This window comes from Mastigoproctus giganteus, chromosome 3 (genome assembly GCF_048544385.1).
Source record: "Mastigoproctus giganteus isolate SK-2022 chromosome 3, ASM4854438v1, whole genome shotgun sequence".
In the NCBI taxonomy this organism is placed as follows: Eukaryota; Metazoa; Arthropoda; class Arachnida; order Uropygi; family Thelyphonidae; genus Mastigoproctus; species Mastigoproctus giganteus.
In genome coordinates, this window is record NC_143577.1 from 1011570 (window position 1) to 1024454 (window position 12885).

Here is a 12885-nt window from a genome sequence, read left to right on the forward strand (position 1 = left end):
CTAAGCTGTTTAATTTGTTTCAGGTAGGTTAGTTTGCAAAAATATTATTCCTAAAAAACAAATACTTTTTTGTACCAGAATTAGTTGTCTATCAACTAATTCTGGTCAGCATAATCTCTAGTCAAATCCTGAGCTGACAGTGTCAGCTCAGATCCTAACAACAGCAATCGATGCCTGCATTTTTTTAAGGGGAATAATGGGAATCCATGTGATTGTGCCCATTAGCTGGCTTTATTGTTGGCACATTGCAGTGATATTCTCCACCATTCATATGTTTTCGAAATGCCAGGAGATTGTGTTGTGCCCATCTTGACAGTTGTTATGCTAAAGTGTACTGCATGTACGAACAGGGTAGGATCCATTACTGTCTCCTGAGGGATGCCTTCTTCTTATAGGAAAAGTATGTTAAGGAGGCAATAAGAGAAAGTAATGCTCTTGTCTGATTATTAGCAGTGACTCTTCATGCATTAAGAATCTGAAAATAAAGGAAGTACTAGCAGAAATACTAGAAGAACTGGCAGTGATCACAGCATATAAACTTAACAATGTAACACTGTCAAATGCAAAAGTAAGGGCTTTTGTTTTCATAAAGGTGACAGAATGGTCTCAGACAGTTCATAAATTCTGTGCAGTGAGGAGAATTGATGATGCCACCAACAGCAAATTCTAATTGGGAAGCATTCAGGTAAGTAATCATAAAAATACTCTATATACCAACTAAGAGATACTGTTTAAAGTTTAGACCTAAATGTATGTTTTTTTTTTATGAAAACCCCAAACACGAGAGGTATTATAACCTATAGTACTTACTACCATGCTTGGGTTGGAGGTTGAGAAGACGAAAGAAGATATTTGTTGACATTAGACTTGAACTTCTGCAGACAGTAATTTTCAGGAAATACGTATGAAGGAAGGTTGTTCCAGAAAACGGCAGTTGAAAGAATAAACGAGGAAGATGAAAAGTTGGTTCTGTGAGTTTCAAGTAGGACAGTAAATGGATGTTGGCTGGTGGCAGCACGTATTTGACTGTTTTCAAAGAGAGAGTGGGAATTATAGAAGCCAATTCAAAAGAACAGTGCCCATGGAAGTATCTGCAGAAAACACATGCAGCAGAAACAGTACGTCTATTAGAGAGCAAGTGGAGAGACTCTGTTAGAGAGGAGTCATTAATGAACCTAACTGCTCCCTTCTAAATGGAATCAAGAAGCCTGAGAGAGGTTTTGGGAGCACCGCCCCAGATGTGGGAACAATATTCCATGATAAGGCGGATTTGCGATTTGTACAGCGTGAACAGCTGTTGGGAAGAAAAGTAACGCTGAGAGTGAAAGAGAAAACCAAGTTTTTTAGATGCAGAGGAAGCAATATTTGTAATATATTTGTGCCAAGAGAAATTAGAAGTCAGGGTAATCCCCAAAAGAGATATCATTTTGCCTAGAAATTGGAATGTCACCAAAGATAAGCATAGGAGCACAAGAATCCTTTTTGTCAGATATTAGACAAGACTGAGTTTTAGGAGGCCTGAAATCAACTAAGTTGTCTTTGCCCCACTGAAGAATTACCTGGAGTTCAGCATTTAAGGAATTGGTAGCAGATATTCGAGAAGTTGAAGCTGAGACAAAACTATGGATAGGATTTACAGTCGATGGAAGAAGGTCATTAATATACAAGAGGAAAAGAGTGGGGGAAAGAATTGAACCTTGGGGGTCACCAGCATTAGTTGAGAAGTTAGAAGACAGAGAGCCATCTACAATAACCCTCAGCGAGCGATCAGAGAGAAAACTGGTAAACCAATTACAAAAAACAGTTGGCAAACCATAAGATGGAAGTGTGTTTAGAACACCTTTATGCCAAACATGATCGAAAGCCTTTCAGATGTCAAGAGCAACTGCTTGTGTTTCACCGAACTTTTCCATTGAATTTGTCCATAAATGGGTAACATAAACCAGAATATCACCAGTGGATCGACATTGATGGAATTCATACTGATGATTGTTGATCAGACGGAAGGTTTCTAGGCAGTTTAAGAGTTGGCGATTAATTGATTTCTCCATTCCTTTAGAAAGAGTAGAAGTAATTGCAATGGGACGATAATTGGATAGGAGGGATTTGTCACCCTTTTTAGGAACTCACTGGATATGAGAAAATTTACAAGCAGAAGAAAAAACACATTTGGAATAAGAAAGTAAAAAAAGGCAGCAAAGAACAGGAGTAAGTTCGGGAGCACAGGTTTTGAGAACAAGTGGAGAAATACCATCACATCCTGCAGCTTTCTTAGCATCAAGATTTGTCAATGGAGCGTGTTGGGAATGGTGGGAGGTGTTTTAACAACATCATTAATACATGAGTTGGAAGAAAAATGGGATGCTAGCAGGTCAGCTTTATCCTTGGCTGAAGTGACAACAGAACCATCTGGTTTTGACAGAGTTGGGAGAAGAGATGGGCAAAAGTTGCAGCTAATAGCTTTGGCAAGAGACCACAATGCACGGCTACCATTAGGGCAAGAAGCAAGTTTTCTACTCTTAGCCTGTTCAAAATCTAGTTTGGACTGATTAATGACTGCTTTACAATTGTTGCAAGTTTTGGTGTAGGCAGAAAATGAAATGAAGAATTGGAAACAAGCTAATTACGATATGCAACATTCTTCTCTTGAACAGCCTTAGCACATTTATTGGAAAATCAAGATTTAGATAAAGGATGAGATTTTAAAGTGGAGTGTGGAATAAAGGAGTCCATTCCTACAACAATGATTTCACCGACATGATTAGAGCAAACGTTGACATCAGCAGTTTTGAAACAGTAATCTGACTAAGGAAAAGAAGAAAAGAAATCTTGCAGGTCATCCCATTTTGCATTCTTCTAATGCCAAACAACAAGAGGTGGGGAATAGCCATAAAGGCTCCATTGAAGAAGTGATAATCACCAAGCTGTGATCTGAGGTGCCTAAAGGACCACCCACTTTGACTGTGTACTTAGAAGGGTTGTTTGTGAGATAAAGATCAAGTGTATGGTTAGGATTGCCCAGTATTCGTGTAGATAAATGAACAATCTGTGCAAGGTCATTAGAAACTGCAAAAGCCTCAGCATCTCAACTAGCTGGGTCAGTGTGACTAGAAAACGGAAGTAGGCTGGAATTGTGAACATTAAAATCACAAAGGAAAATTACCCAACTGATAGGAAAGTTGGACTGGAGAAAGTCAAGTTGCAAAGGGAGGAAGTCAAAAAGCTCCAAGTGATTAGCGGAATTGGGAGAACGGTAGAGACAATGGATGAATTTGACATAATGAGGTAGAGAGAGATTTTAAGCCAGAGAAAACTGAAAAGAGGAGATTCCAAATTATCAAGTCTCTGACAGGGAATTCGGAACAGACATATGCACAAGTACCACCTTTGAGGCATTAGCATTTAGCATTAGCATTAGTAGAGGCATATGATGCAAGAAAGCAAGCTTATTCAGCATCAGCCAAAAAAAAAAAAAAAGAAAACAACCACTACTCCCATTTCACCCCTCCGTTCGTTCGAAATACCTGTCCAGCTGAGCCTTAAATTTGTTTAGGCTATCAACTTCAACAACAAGCGATGGGAGTCTATTCCACAAACCAACTGCCCGCTGGCTAAAGGCAAATTTCCGCACATCTATTCGACATCCGTCCTTCCTCAATTTGAACTTATGCCCTCTCAGGTGATTATTCTGAGCAAGAGGAAGGATCCTATCGGCATTGAGCATGCTCAAGCCATTCAAAGCCTTATACACCTCTATCAGATCACCTCGCCGATGCCTAGTCTCCATGCTCTGTAATTTGCAAAACTTAAGCCTTTCTTCGTAAGAGCAACCCTTTGTTCCATTCACTAATCTTGTTGCCCTTCTCTGTACTCGTTCCAGCAGCTCTACATCCTTCTTGAAATAAGGCCTCCAGACCTGTATACAATACTCAAGGTGTGGCCTGACCTATGCCTTATACAAGGGAATAATCACATCCCTGTCCCTGCTAGAAAAATTCCTGTATATCATTGACAAGACACCATGAGCTACTCTTGCAGCTCGTCTGCACTGCTCAGAGAACTTCATATCTGCCTGCACAATTACCCCAGGTCCTTTTCATTCTCTACCACTGTCAGCGTAGTACCACAGAGTTGATACGTTGATCTCGGGTTACTGTTTCCCATATGTAGTACTTTACATTTGTCAATGTTAAACTTCATTTGCCACCTCTCAGCCCATCTGCTCAACCTTTCCAGATCCTGTTGCAGCAGCATAGTATCAGTAGTGTCCTTAACAACCCTGCCAACCTTGGTATCGTCTGCAAACTTGGACATTAAGCCTGATACACCATCATCAATATCATTTATAAATACAGAAAACAACAATGGACCCAACACTGAACCCTGAGGAACTCCACTAATAACATTAGTCCACATTGAGCAGTGTCCATTGATTACCACTCTCTGTCTTCTGCCACACAACCATCCCTTTATCCATAGCAGCAATTTGCCTCCAATGCCACACTTCTCCAATTTGTGCAGCAGTCTTCCATGCGCAACAGTATCAAAAGCCTTTCTAAGATCCAAATATATAATATCAAAGTTATTCCCTGCACAAGTTCTTTAGTGACTACATCATAGTATCCAATCAAATTGGTCAGACAAGACCTGCCCTTAACAAAACCATGCTGTGTCTGAGATATATAACTGAATTCTTGTTCAGATGATCCTGCAGTGCTTCTTTAACCAGTGCCTCCATTAATTTACCTGGAACAGAAGTTAAACTAACAGGTCTATAATTACTTGTGTCAGCCTTTGATCCTCCTTTGTGAATTGGGGGTACATTTGCACATCTCCAGTCCATGGGTACCTCCCCTGAGTCCAAAGAAGCTCTCATAATTATGTCTAGGGGTTTGCTTACTTCCTTTGCTGCCTCCTTTAATATAACTGGATAGATCCCATCCACCCCAGGTGCTTTTTTTGTATTTATTTTCAACAATTTCTCCTCCACTTTCCTCTCAGTTATTATAAAATCATCTAGCTCACTGCCAATGTTTACTTCACCTACGATATTCCCCTTCCTGAATAACTCCTCATGTGTGAATGTAGATGCAAAATACTCGTTTAGATTGTTAGCCACCTGAGCTGGATCCTCAACTGTTGAACCATCAACATCCAGTGGACCAATCTGATTCATCCCTTTCCTCCTTGAGTTTAAATTTCGAGTCAATATCTGGCAAATTTTAATTTCCCAGATATTGACTGGAATTTGGGGGCTGGTTACTCACGCACTAGCAGGGCTTTTGTGGATTTATTGGATGATTGTTTTCTACATCAGCATGTTCGGGAGGCAACTAGAGGGAGTAATACTCTTGATTTGATTATCAGCAGTGATTCTTCATGCATTAAGAATCTGCAGATAAATGAACCACTAGGTGGCAGTGATCACAGTGTGCTGAAGTGGGATTTACTCAAAGAGGTAACTACCATTAGGGGTAAAGGGAAGGGTTATTGCTTCCGTAAAGGCGACTACGATGGACTGAGACAGTATTTAAATTCTATACAGTGGGACCAACTGATGATGTTACCAACAGCAAATTCAAAATGGGAAGCATTCAAAGAACTTATCTTGGAAGCTACTAGGCTTTACATACCAACTAACAAATATTGTTCAAGGTTTAGGCCAAAATGGATGTCAGATGAACTAATGAGGCATATGGCAGAGAAGAAAAATGCATGGGATACTTACAAACTAACACATCACACAGAAGCCTATGATAGATACAAGTTGATATGCAACCAAGTTACAAAGGAGGTTAGGCAGGAGAAGGCAGATTACGAGAAATCCTTGGCAAGGGATGCAAAGAAAAACAGCAAAGAGTTCTTTACTTATGTAAACTCTAGAAGGAAGGGGATGAATCAGATTGGTCCACTTGATATTGATGGGTCAACTGTTGATGATCCTGCTCAGGTAGCTAACAAACTAAATGAATATTTTGCATCGACATTCACACACGAGGAGTTATTCAGCAAGGGGAATGCCAGAGGTGTATTCAACTCTAGCAGTAAGCTGCAGAATCTTGAAATAACTGGGAGTAAAGTGGAGGAGATACTGTTGAAGATAAACACAAGAAAGGCACCCGGGGTGGATGGGATCTATCCAGTTATATTAAAGGAGGCAGCAAAGGAAGTAAGCAAACCCTTAGCCATAATTATGAGAGCTTCCTTGGACTCAGGGGAGGTACCCATAGACTGGAAATGTGCAAATGTGACCCCAATTCACAAAGGAGGATCAAAGGCTGACACAAGTAATTATACACCTGTGAGCTTAACTTCTGTTCCAGGAAAATTAATGGAGGCACTGGTTAAAGAAGCACTGCAGGATCATTTAGACAAGACTTCAGTTATAGCTCAGACACAGCATGGTTTTGTTAAGGGGAAGTCTTGCCTGACCAACTTGATTGGATATTATGATGCAGTCACAAAAGAACTGGATGCAGGGAATAACTTTGATATTATATACTTGGATCTTAGAAAGGCTTTTGATACTGTTGCACATGGAAGACTGCTACACAAATTGAAGCAGTGTGACATTGGAGGCAAATTGCTGCTATGGATAAAGGGGTGGTTGAGGGGGAGAAGACAGAGTGGTAATCAATGGACACTGCTCATCGTGGACTAATGTTATTAGTGGAGTCCCTCAGGGCTCAGTGTTGGGTCCATTATTGTTTTCTGTATTTATAAATGATATTGATGATGGTATATCAAGCTTAATGTCCAAGTTTGCAGACGATACAAAGGTTGGCAGGGTTGTCAAGGACACTACTGACACTATGCTGCTGCAACAGGATCTGGAAAGGTTGAGCAGATGGGCTGAGAGGTGGCAAATGAAGTTTAACATTGACAAATGTAAAGTACTACACATGGGAAACAGCAACCCCAGAGCAACATATCAACTCTGTGGTACTACACTGACAGTGGTAGAGAATGAAAGGGACTTGGGGGTGGTTGTGCAGGCAGATATGAAGTTCTCTGAGCAGTGCAGACGGGCTGCAAGAGTAGCTCATGGAGTATTGTCAATGATATACAGGAATTTTTCCAGCAGGGATAAGGAGGTGATTATTCCATTGTATAAGGCAATGGTCAGGCCACACCTAGAGTACTGTATACAGGTCTGGAGGCCTCATTTCAAGAAGGATGTAGAGCTGCTGGAACGAGTACAGAGAAGGGCAACAAGATTAGTGAATGGAACAAAGGGGTGCTCTTACGAAGAAAGGCTTAAGTTTTGCAAATTACAGTGTCTGGAGACTAGGCACCAGCGAGGTGATCTGATAGAGGTGTATAAAGCCTTGAATGGTTTAAGCATGCTCAATGCTGATGGGATTCTTCCTCTAGCTCAGAAAAATCACCTGAGAGGGCATAAATTCAAATTGAGGAAAGACAGATGTAGGATAGACGTGCGAAAATTTGCCTTTAGCCAGTGGGTGGTTGGTTGGTGGAACAGACTTCCATCCCTTGTGGTGGAGGTTGATAGCCTAAATAAGTTTAAGGCTCAGCTGGACAGGTATTTTGAACGAACAGAGGGGTGAAGTGGAAGTGGGTTTTTTTTTTTTTTTTGGCTGATGCTGGATAAGCTTGCTTTCTTGCATCAAATGCCTCTACTAATGCAAATGCTAATGCATTCTTTGCATCCTTTGCCAAGGATTTCTCATAATCTGCCTTTGCCTGCCTAATCTCCTTTGTGACTTGGTTACAGACCAACTTATATCTATCATAGGCTTCCAAGTCACCCATTAATTTGTATGTATCCGATGCATTTTTCTTCTCTGCGATATGTCTCATTAGTTCATCTGACAACCATTTAGGCCTGAACCTTGAACAATATTTCTTAGTTGGTATGTAAAGCCTGGTAGCTTCCAAGATTAGTTCCTTGAATGCTTCCCATTTTGAATTTGCTGTTGGTATCATCATCAGTTGGTCCCACTGTATAGAATTTAAATACTGTCTCAGACCATCATAGTCGCCTTTACGAAAGCAAAAACCCTTCCCTTTACCTGTGATGGTAGTTACCTCCTTGAGTAAATCCAACTTCAGCACACTGTGATCACTGCCACCCAGTGGTTCCTTTATCTGCAGATTCCTAATGCATGAAGAATCACTACTGATAATCAGATCAAGAGTATTTCTCCCTCTAGTTGCCTCCCGAACATGCTGGTTTAGAAAACAATCATCCAATAAATCCACAAAAGCCTTGCTAGTGTGTGAGTGACCAACCCACAAATTCCAGTCAATATCTGGGAAATTAAAATCCCCCATTATAAGACTCTCTGATTTACTGGTCCATTCTATTTCCCTGTACAATATCTTATTATACTCATCAGAATCATTAGGCCTATAGCACACTCCTACTCTCAATTTTGATTTACCTATGCTTATGTCACACCAAACTAACTCGACACTGCCCTGTCTGTCAATGTCGACTGGCTTCACTTCCTTGGATTTTATGTGTTTTTTAACTAATAGCATAACCCATAACCCCTCCTCCCCTCCTGTCCTCTCTATCCTTTCTATACACATTGTACTCCCCAAATTCCAGTTCTGCATTACTTATATCTGTGTGACACCACGTCTCTGATATCCCAACAATATCTGCCTTTGATGTTTTGAGCAATACCTCAAATTCATCAAATTTATTTACTAAACTCCTAGCATTGGTGTACACGCAAGTATACATGCACCTGTTTCTATTCTTAGCTACCCTAACACAACCCATGCGTTTACTTGTACCACAATGACTTCCAGCAGTCTCTGAAATATGCTGCATCTTGTTTTTCAGGCTTCTGCTCATTCCAATAGAAGCAGTGCAAGAATCTCTTTCACCTCTGCCAGTGGCTACTGTTAATCCATTAGTCTTTGTCTCCCCCCAAGTTAGCAGTTTTCCGACCCACCTACACTGCCTCGATAGCATCAGCAAATATTCTTGCACCCTTTCGAGGCGAAAGGAATCGTACAGCGAATAATTTGCTGTATGAAGTAATGAAATTTCTGGATATGGAATACACATGGTAAGAATATACCCATATCCTTGACATAACATGGCCTCGACAATGCTCCTGCATACACACTACTCGAACTCCACCCAGTCACTATCTGGCAGATTAAAGGTAGCAAGATTATACACTAGCTGATCCGGAAGCCTCCTAAAGAGTTACCAATAGGTTCGTTCTGGTGTACTAACTAGCAGCCCTGCAAACACCGTTTTAGAGCTGTACCCTCGAAATGTAAGGAATATTGGATCTTGCCATGATATTCATCATAACCTCGAAAGTCATCAGTCATACTGCATGGTGTAAGAGATGGAGAAGGGTTGATTGGAACTTAGCTCTGGAGACTAAACATCGGTTCCACCATTTCAAGCCTCCAAAAAGCAAAGTGGTGGTATTGCACCAGTTTATGAGAGTCATCTACCACCTAGTATTGCCTGGTAACACAGAGGGGTAGCATTCTTCCATGTGGTGTAGGTGCGACACCTCGACCCCTGCTTACATTGGTTCACAATTGGGTGGTCACCCACAGTGTGCTTGTGCATGGAGGTTATACCCAGGATTACTAATAGTCCCACCAGCAGTTGAAGGTGCAAGCAGAGGATTTGGCTGTCAGAGACTGTCCAGACTTTGATGAAATTGGGTCTACTTGACTTGAATGTCACCCGAATATCAGATAAACGTGAGACTTGTGACAGAAAAGAAAATTGTGTGGGTACATTAGCATTAGTAGAGGCATTTGATGCAAGAAAGCAAGCTTAATCAGCATCAGCCAAAAAAAAAAAAAAAACCCACTTCCACTTCACCCCTCTGTTCGTTCAAAATACCTGTCCAGCTGAGCCTTAAACTTATTTAGGCTATCAACCTCCACCACAAGGGATGGAAGTCTGTTCCACCAACCAACCACCCGCTGGCTAAAGACAAATTTCCGCACGTCTATCCTACATCTGTCTTTCTTCAATTTGAATTTATGCCCTCTCAGGTGATTATTCTGAGCTAGAGGAAGAATCCCATCAGCATTGAGCATGCTTAAACCATTCAAGGCTTTATACACCTCTATCAGATCACCTCGCTGGTGCCTAGTCTCCACCCACTGTAATTTGCAAAACTTAAGCCTTTCTTCGTAAGAGCACCTCTTTGTTCCATTCACTAATCTTGTTGCCCTTCTCTGTACTCGTTCCAGCAGCTCTACATCCTTCTTGAAATGAGGCCTCCAGACCTGTATACAGTACTCTAGGTGTGGCCTGACCATCGCCTTATACAATGGAATAATCACCTCCTTATCCCTGCTGGAAAAATTCCTGTATATCATTGACAATACTCCATGAGCTACTCTTGCAGCCCGTCTGCACTGCTCAGAGAACTTCATATCTGCCTGCACAACCACCCCCAAGTCCCTTTCATTCTCTACCACTGTCAGTGTTGTACCACAGAGTTGATACGTTGCTCTGGGGTTGCTGTTTCCCATGTGTAGTACTTTACATTTGTCAATGTTAAACTTCATTTGCCACCTCTCAGCCCATCTGCTCAACCTTTCCAGATCCTGTTGCAGCAGCATAGTGTCAGTAGTGTCCTTGACAACCCTGCCAACCTTTGTATCGTCTGCAAACTTGGACATTAATCCCGATATACCATCATCAATATCATTTATAAATACAGAAAACAATAATGGACCCAACACTGAGCCCTGAGGGACTCCACTAATAACATCAGTCCACGATGAGCAGTGTCCATTGATTACCACTCTCTGTCTTCTCCCCCTCAACCACCCCTTTATCCATAGCAGCAATTTGCCTCCAATGTTACACTGCTCCAATTTGTGTAGCAGTCTTCCATGTGCAACAGTATCAAAAGCCTTTCTAAGATCCAAGTATATAATATCAAAGTTATTCCCTGCATCCAGTTCTTTTGTGACTGCATCATAGTATCCAATCAAGTTGGTCAGGCAAGACTTCCCCTTAACAAAACCATGCTGTGTCTGAGCTATAACTGAAGTCTTGTCTAAATGATCCTGCAGTGCGTCTTTAACCAGTGCCTCCATTAATTTTCCTGGAACAGAAGTCAAGCTCACAGGTCTATAATTACTTGTGTCAGCCTTTGATCCTCCTTTGTGAATTGGGGTCACATTTGCACATTTCCAGTCTATGGGTACCTCCCCTGAGTCCAAGGAAGCTCTCATAATTATGGCTAAGGGTTTGCTTACTTCCTTTGCTGCCTCCTTTAATATAACTGGATAGATCCCATCCACCCCGGGTGCCTTTCTTGTGTTTATCTTCAACAGTTTCTCCTCCACTTTACTCCCAGTTATTTCAAGATTCTGTAACTTACTGCTAGAGTTGAATACACCTCTGGCATTCCCCTCGCTGAATAACTCCTCATGTGTGAATGTCGATGCAAAATATTCATTTAGTTTGTTAGCCACCTGAGCAGGATCATCAACACTTGACCCATCAATATCAAGTGGACCAATCTGATTCATCCCTTTCCTTCTAGAGTTTACATAAGTAAAGAACTCTTTGCTGTTTTTCTTTGCATCCCTTGCCAAGGGATGCAACATCTATATCACCTGATAAACATATAATTTATCAGGTGATATAGATGTATATACAAGATATAGACTAGTTTGCAATCAAGTCACAAAGGAAGTTAGGCAAGCTAAGGCAGATTACAAGAAGCTTAAGGACAATAATGATGTAGAAAATTTTTTCTATAATGTTAACTTTTGCCTCAGGCAAACATACCCTGCCCCTATTCCACCTTTCCTTTTTACAAATTCTCAGACATGGCTGAGAAAGGTTTATTAGGATGTATACTTAAAAAAAACTAGTTTATATTTTTGTGCATTGGTATTTGCAAGTAATATGCATATATCGGTTTTTCAATGCTATTTGGAATGACATTTCATTTAGCCTCTCCGTAACATACATTACGTTGTATTTTATATTTCTGTAAGGATTTTTCAGTTTTCTATCAATCATATGTCTTTGAACAGGCTGGTTGATCTATTTGACAGTTTAGATATTCAATCTGAGGGCCACTGCAGTCTTGCCATTTAGCATTAGCATTAGCATTAGCATTAGTAGAGGCATTTGATGCAAGAAAGCAAGCTTATGCAGCATCAGCCAAAAAAAAAAAAAAAAAAAAAAAAAAAAAAAGTAACATAAATAAATAAAAATAACCACTTCCACTTCACCCCTCTGTTCGTTCGAAATACCTGTCCAGCTGAGCCTTAAACTTATTTAGGCTATCAACTTCCACGACAAGGGATGGAAGTCTGTTCCACCCACCAACCACCCGCTGGCTAAAGGCAAATTTCCGCACATCTATCCTACATCTGTCTTTCCTCAATTTGAATTTATGCCCTCTCAGGTGATTTTTCTGAGCTAGAGGAAGAATCCCATCAGCATTGAGCATGCTCAAACCATTCAAGGCTTTGTACACCTCTATCAGATCACCCCGCTGGTGCCTAGTTTCCAGACACTGTAATTTGCAAAACTTAAGCCTTTCTTCGTAAGAGAACCCCTTTGTCCCATTCACCAATCTAGTTGCCCTTCTCTGTACTCGTTCCAGCAGCTCTACATCCTTCCTGAAATGAGGCCTCCAGGCCTGTATACAGTACTCTAGGTGTGGCCTGACCATTGCCTTATACAAGGGAATAATCACCTCCTTATCCCTGCTAGAAAAATTTCTATATATCATTGACAATACACCATGAGCTACTCTTGCAGCTCGTCTGCACTGCTCAGAGAACTTCATATCTGCCTGCACCACCACCCCCAGGTCCCTTTCATTCTCTACCACTGTCAGTGTAGTACCACAGAGTTGATACGTTGCTCTGGGGTTGCTGTTTCCCATATGTAGT

At 41.1% G+C, this 12885-nt stretch overlaps 1 protein-coding gene across 3 annotated transcripts in view; it reads right to left on the reverse strand.

The window, feature by feature from the left end:
* Nucleotides 1-12885, reverse strand: part of LOC150087601 (ras GTPase-activating protein nGAP-like) — a 604257-nt gene that overhangs the window by 175652 nt on the left and 415720 nt on the right. The gene's annotated exons all lie outside the window — the stretch shown is intronic.